The sequence below is a fragment of the Styela clava genome, chromosome 12 (assembly GCF_964204865.1).
Source record: "Styela clava chromosome 12, kaStyClav1.hap1.2, whole genome shotgun sequence".
Lineage (NCBI taxonomy): Eukaryota > Metazoa > Chordata > Ascidiacea > Stolidobranchia > Styelidae > Styela > Styela clava.
The window spans coordinates 12484426-12491873 of NC_135261.1; positions in this window are offsets into that span (position 1 = coordinate 12484426).

Sequence of the window (7448 nt, forward strand, 5' to 3'; positions counted from 1 at the left end):
CATAAGATAGTGGACACTTGCCAATTGACTTTCGCACGATACTAGCTAACCACCCTTCAGAACTTGAATAAATATAGTAGTTTTTATAAATGGTGGGGTTCCAGAATAGGCGAAGGGTAGAATTTAAGGAAAAATGTGGGAACCGCTGGGTTAAAACGAAAAGGGATTGTGAAAACTTGCCCAATCGTACTTATAGTAAATATACCTTTCGCAGCGCCACAGGTATAAATGATTTATATTATATTTGCCATCTATAGAAGTAAATCCTTCATTATTGTTTTAGCACACTGGTTTTACCATATTTATGGGGTAAGTAGGCTCCTATCCAGCTGCCTTTGGGTTGTGTTTTTCATTAAAAACAAATTATCTTTCGAAGGGGCCTACGGTTGAAAAGGTTGAGAAACACCTAAACTAAACACGTAAATTTTACAATTAAATTAAATAGTTCTCAGATGTAACCACGTGCGTTATTGAGCGTTAATAGGGTTAAATATAACAATACAACTTGCTTACGTACATGACCACAACATAGAAGCAAGGTTACCTTTTTACTTTGTTTCCTAAATATTGTATTAATTATTACCTATAATAAAATTCAGACAATACCGTGAACTATACACATACAGTTTATCCGGATACGATCTATTCAGGCATTTACTTGTTCCTAACTTTGCGCTCACACAAGCGCATACATAAAACGTTGCTGATTATCATGACGGAATTGTACACTTGTTCTTTCCCGTTTTTACAAATATAGAAATCTGTTCAACTGTTATCAGTCTTACTTATGCTGTTACATGCGTTCTATGTGAGACTTATTTTATTAGAATTCAGGAAATGTTATAACACAGTTACATCAATGTTATTCTTGGAGGCAAACGCTTTCATGGTTCTAAATTTTACTTATCATCTGGTGTTTTTCAGGACTCATTTTTAACTTCTTCCTAATACGTTTATCTTAGATTCAATTATATACGCTAGGAAACAACATCATATTCCTAGCCTGACTTAAAACCAGTCAAGAAACAACATTCAGATGTTTTTGTTGAAAACTTTAATCAGATCTCAACTTCCCTTCCAAATTTGAGACGAAATTGAAAGTCAAAACCTAGCCTGGGTGGAATAAAGATAATGGATACTGTTTTTCTACTACTACTCATACTTACAACCCTATATTATCGCCTTAAATGTAAATATTGGTTCTGAAGGAGTTATCTATCTATAAGGCGAAATACTCTCTTTAAGCACGTGTTAAAATCAATGTTACCATAGTTGACTGACCAAATTTGCAGTGGTTATTCCCCAGTTTACCGAAAGCAGATTCGCTTTTTTTTATCTTGTCACTTCACTTTTATTTATCCTTACAACGATTTTTGCAGTATATACACAAGATAAGCTGACGCCACACGTCGGATGCGACACGATGAGTCGCGCTTGACAATTCGGTTTACATCACGCATTGCGATTATATGTTGACTGCTCTAAGAAGTAATCTGTTAATAATCTTTAAACGTTCGGAGTTGACACTGAATTTTTATATCTCTGTATTATGCATGTTGGTGCCCACTTTCCGATTTGCTAAAATGGCGGTTATTACTTTGTCCATCTTGGCAACAAAATTGTGCAATTTTGTAATATGGCAACGAAATGTGCAGTATCAAAATTTGAAACTATTTTCATTAAATGTTTTTGAACCACATGACTTGTCCATGTAATTAATATGATAATTGAAAATAACATGATCTCTTTCGACGAAATAGTATATAAGTTTATTTGTGAGCTTTCGTTAGATCATGGTTTAACTTCTTCAAACAAAACAAGATATAACTGTAAATATAATATAAAGATCATAAGAATTTAGTCTATAATTGAGTTTCCTATAACTGGATTAAGATGCTATGAGGATAATACTATCTCGTTTAAGCATCCTTGTGGCAAATACCCCATGCGGATCCGAAATAGAAAGTAAACAAGGAGAAAGGACCTATAATTCAATACACAATATCCAAGTTCCCCCAGTAATTAATATAACTTTATTTATTTAAAACTGATTTAAAACTCGAATTTATTTTCAACTGAAAATGAGAGAGTGTTTTACTGCTCCGGGGTTTCATCAGGGTATCAATTTGAAACTTAGCACATAAAATCCCATTATCTGTCTTATCAAGCAATTCCACACAGCAACTGCTAACCTCGCATTAATACAAAACAATACAACGGATGTTTCCCCCGAACATCGATTTCCTTTATTTACTTCCGTAACATTCAGCACAAGGTTAACGAAAACGTAACAATTGAAATTTTTGAAGCGGTTCAGACACTTCGCTCAGACGGATATTCAAGCATGGTTGGAAACATGCCTCGTTATTGCAGTTTTGCGTGTTATCTGTCAGTTTTTAGTTTTGTTTTCAAAAATTGGTCGTAATTGAAGTATTCCAATCGTCATTATGTCGTCCGATGAGTTGTAGTTTAGTTGCAAGTATCAAAAATTAGTCTCAGGAAAGCTGCGATAGACTAGGATAAAATGAGCTATTATTACATAAAAACGACATAAATAATGGTTTTGAGCATGTAAATCAGTCTGTAAATTCCGAATCTTCAAAACATTCAAAAAATAGGCATTCAAACTTTTGCAATAGTAAAGTATAGAAAGAATTTTTCTGGGGTAAAGGGTCGGGGAAACGTCCATTGACTACGTAGTAGAATAATAACAATGCAAACAACTACATAATGAATGTTTCCCCGAATTTTGATACCCGAAAAATTCTTTCTATATACCCAAACTTGGGTCGCGATTCCGTATTTGCGGACCCCTGCTGTAGTGAATGAAATACATACAACATTTTTCTACTAAGCTGTTTGAGATAATAATCATCAGGGTTACAATAACTTGTTATTTGAGCCAGATTAGACAGGTATTTCCAAGAATTGATAAATATATACGTATAATGCGTAGCAACAGATATAAATTTATTTATGATTAAAGCATGGTGAGTCTGTGTGTTATGGACGGTACATAAAATATTCTCGCGATTACCTTGCTTGATCACCTACCACATTCATTTGACGACCTTGATAAAGTAGGAAATATTTGAGGTTCCATTGTCCCTCTTTATCAAGGTCGTCAAATGAATTATGTCCCTCGTTATTAAGATCGTCAAATGAATTATGTGCCTCATTATTAGGGTCGTCAAATGAAGTGAGTCCCTCATTATTGAGGTTGTTAACTGAAGTGCACCAGACAGGGATGGCGGGTGAACAAACAAGAAGTCCCAGCGTGCTTAATGTACGACTCAGCAATTATGACAATGACGTACACGAATTTTCGGTATCTGAATGTGAATTTTTGGATACTATACTTCATGAGGGTTTTTTATTAAAAAAAAAGCAATCTGTTTCAAAACAACATAATTTTGCTTCAACTTCCACTCGTATCGCATCGCTTTTTCGCTAAGCTAGTACCTACATCAAATTCACAAGATTTCAAAAGCAATGCTTATTCAAGATATTAGTCAGAAGCTTTGAATAAACAAAGTAAAACAAATCACGGAACACGTTTCAAAAGTAGGGGGATCAGGGCCTTCTCGAAATTCAAATCTTGTAAAACGAGTGTGTTAATACAACAACTGCGAATATACTTGGCTCGGCGGCAACCTAACCTATGCATTTAAAATCCCATGAAGATTGTGATATTCTACAAGAGGACTGTTGGACTTCTCGTCGTTGCAGAATGCTTGACGTAATCGCTTGTCGGTTACGGCTTCCTCATACAACCACGTTTGTGGACGCATTTTGTTACAGCTTGAGAGGTCATGTTGGGGCAACTCATCGACGGTGTTTCGAAGGGTATATTCACAATAAGAATCGACTACGCAAATTTTCGTGTTTTATTTTTTAAGATATGTAATACAAAAGAAACAAATAAAACAGCCATATTGTTTTGAAACAATTTTTTAGTCCGTAATAAATTCTCGATATTTTCTAACCCCCTATGACCTTCGTGCGCTAGTTTTAATACTACTGTCCTCAAATTACGATAAATCTAATTTCGAGTTTGGCTCCCCGGTTCCAAACAAATGCTCTAGTCCAAAAATTTTCGTTGTATAACAAAATTAAATTTTGTAAAAAGGATAAAAAATATTTCACTACCTGACCACTAAATTTTCTCACAACATTATCATCACCGGCCCATCCCATCTGGTTTAAACATTTTTATATGAAGAAGAAGAATTTCTATTATTTTTAGCGGACTATATTCAACCAAAAATGGATGATATATAGTGAATACCCCCCCACCACCTTTTTTTTTTTGAAAATCCTGGCTGCGCGCCTGCTGGTGTCGGTCATGAATTGAGTATTTTGCGCAACAGAAAAAAACATTTTTTGCTGAAAAAGTCGGCTGTTTTGAGGAATGACGTTTTTGCGGCGACTATTTCAGAAGTCGTTGCATAGGAATTTTCGATTCCGATTATAAACTACGCAACTAGAAAAAAAAATCGAACGGCCGCCGTCACAAGTTCTGCGCACTTTCTGAATTCCGATCAACCGAAATTGGAAAACACTATTCGGAAGCTTGTTCATGGGACATATTTTTCTGTCCCATTCCCCATCCCATTCTATAGCAATTGTGCCTGACCCATTCCATGCCATGAGATTCCCATTGGAATAAAATTCAATAAAAATTGTTAAATTAAGGTTTAGCGTGTACTAAATAGGACTACATGTACAAATAGACATGTAAAACAATAAAATTTACGGACTTTATTAATATTATATTCTTAACTAATATATATACATGTGTCCATCAGCCACTTCACGAATATATTGTTAATGCTGAATATATTGTGCTTTTTATACCTAACAAGAGAGCTATGCTCAAATATATGCCCACAAAGTCCGTAAATTTTGTTGATTTGTGTATTATATACACTCTTGATAAAAACGACGACAGATATCCAGATAATATATCGCATGTTAAAAACTATTGATCGCATATAACAATGATGTCGCCTAAGTCCATAACAAAATGCTTTACCATCATTTCCCCGAAAATCATACAGTTTCATGTCACACGTGTCCCATGGGAAATACAAATGTGTGCTGTCCCATCCCATGGACAAGCTTGACTAATCGAATACAAGGCTAAACGAATACGGAAACGATACCCGTTGGCATTGAACCAATAGTCAGTCGCATGCTTAATATCTGGTTGTGGAGAATGAATGCTCATCTAATGAGGGGTTTGATCTAATGATCTATCGGTTGTCTCATTCAAAATGATTGCATGTATTTACTTCCATCTTTTCTGCCTAAACTATACAAATACAGACATTTATAAATTTACAATGGGCATGCTTAATTAAGATCATCTCCAACATGCTTTATCACCCAAAGGGCGGAATACTAAAGACCTACAAAACCACGAACTATAAAATATGAATAAATGAATCATTCAAAACTTTAGTAAAAGGTTTGGATAGATACGCAGAGATAGATTTTTGGTATTCAAGCGAGAAACTTTGAGAACGAGTAATGATTCAATCAGACATTCCTGAATATTAAGCAAACATGGCTGCAATAAAATATGTCGGTATTTAACTGTACTGTACAAAATACGATGGTGAGAACAAAATGGCGGTGATGGTTTCAAGCTCAACTCAAATTTATTCCAACTGTTAATAATCTATAGCAATCTCTATGGGTTTGTGAGATATGTATATTCATAGGTATAATAATTCATAGGTAACATCATATTCCTAGCCTGACTTAAAACCAGTCAAGAAACAACATTCAGATTTCACATGTTTTTGTTGAAAATTTCAATCAGATCCTAACTTTTCCTTCCAAATTTGAGACGAAATTGAAAGTCAAAACCGAGCCTGGGTGGAATGAAGATAATGAATACTGTTTTTCTACTACTACTCATACTTACAACCCTATATTATCGCCTTAAATTTAAATATTGGTGCTGAAGGAGTTATCTATCTAGAAGGCAGAATACTTTCTTTAAGCACGTGTTAAAATCAATTTGCAGTGGGCATTCCCCAATTTACCGAAAGCAGAATCGCTTTTTTTTTATCTTGTCGCTTCGGAACACGATGAGTCGCTTGACAATTCGGTTTACATCACGCATTGCGATTATATGTTGACTGCTCAAAGAAGTAATCTGTTAATAATTTTGAAACATCCTTGTGGCGAATACCACATGCGGATCCGAAATATAAAGTAAACAAGGAGAAAGAACCTGCCGTTCAATACAAAATATCCAAGTTCCTCCAGTAATTAATAGGACTTTATTTATTTAAAACTGATTTAAAACTCGAATTTATTTTCAACTGAAAATGAGAGATTGTTTTACTGCTTCAGGGTTTCATCAGGCTTTCAGGGTATCAATTTGAAACTTAGCACATAAAATCTCATTATCTGTCTTATCAAGTAATTCCACACAGCAACTGCTAACCTCGCATTAATACAAAACAATACAATGGATGTTTCCCCGAACATCGATTTCTTTTATTCACTTCCGTAACATTCAGCACAAGGTTAACGAAAACGTAACAATTGAAATTTTTGAAGCGGCTCAGACACTTCGCTCAGACGGATATTCAAGCATGGTTGTAAACATGCCTCGTTTTTGCAGTTTTGCGTGTTATCTGTCAGTTTTTAGTTTTGTTTTCAAAAATTGGTCGTAATTGAAGTATTCTAATTGTCATTATGTCGTCCGATGAGTTGTAGTTTAGTTCCAAGTATCTAAAATTAGTCTCAGGAAAGCTGTGATAGTCTAGGATAAAATGAACTATTATTACATATAAAAGACACGTGGTTTTATATTTTGATAAAAATAATGGTTTTGAGCATGTAAATTAGTTTGTAAATGCCGAATCTTCAAAACATTCGAAAAATAAGCATTCAAACTTTTGCAATAGTAAAGTATAGGAAGAATTTTTCTAGGGTAAAGGGTCGGGGAAACGTCCATTGACTACGTAGTAGGATAATAACAATGCAAACAACTACGTAATGAATGTTTCCCCGAATTTTGATCCCCGGAACATTCTTTCTATATACTCTACCTTTGCAAAATCTTGGGACTTATTTCGATAGTGGTTTTAGCATAAACGTGGTAATAGTCAAAACCATGAAAATCTGTCTGAGTGAAACAAAAGTGTCTGAGCGGCCGCCAAAACGTTTTCGTTATGTCAAATTTTGCACTTATGCTGATTGGCCAATGTTACGGCAGTAAATAATAAAGTCGATGCTCGGGGAAACAACCATAACTAGAAGTTGCTGTACATAAATAAGCGATGCTTTTATTTATGGCAAATTCATTGTTTTGCGACCCAGTGTGGAGGGTTTCGCGACCCAAACTTGGGTCGCGATTCCGTATTTGCCGACCCCTGCTGTAGTGGATGAAATACATACAACATTTTTCTACTAGGCTGTTTGAGATA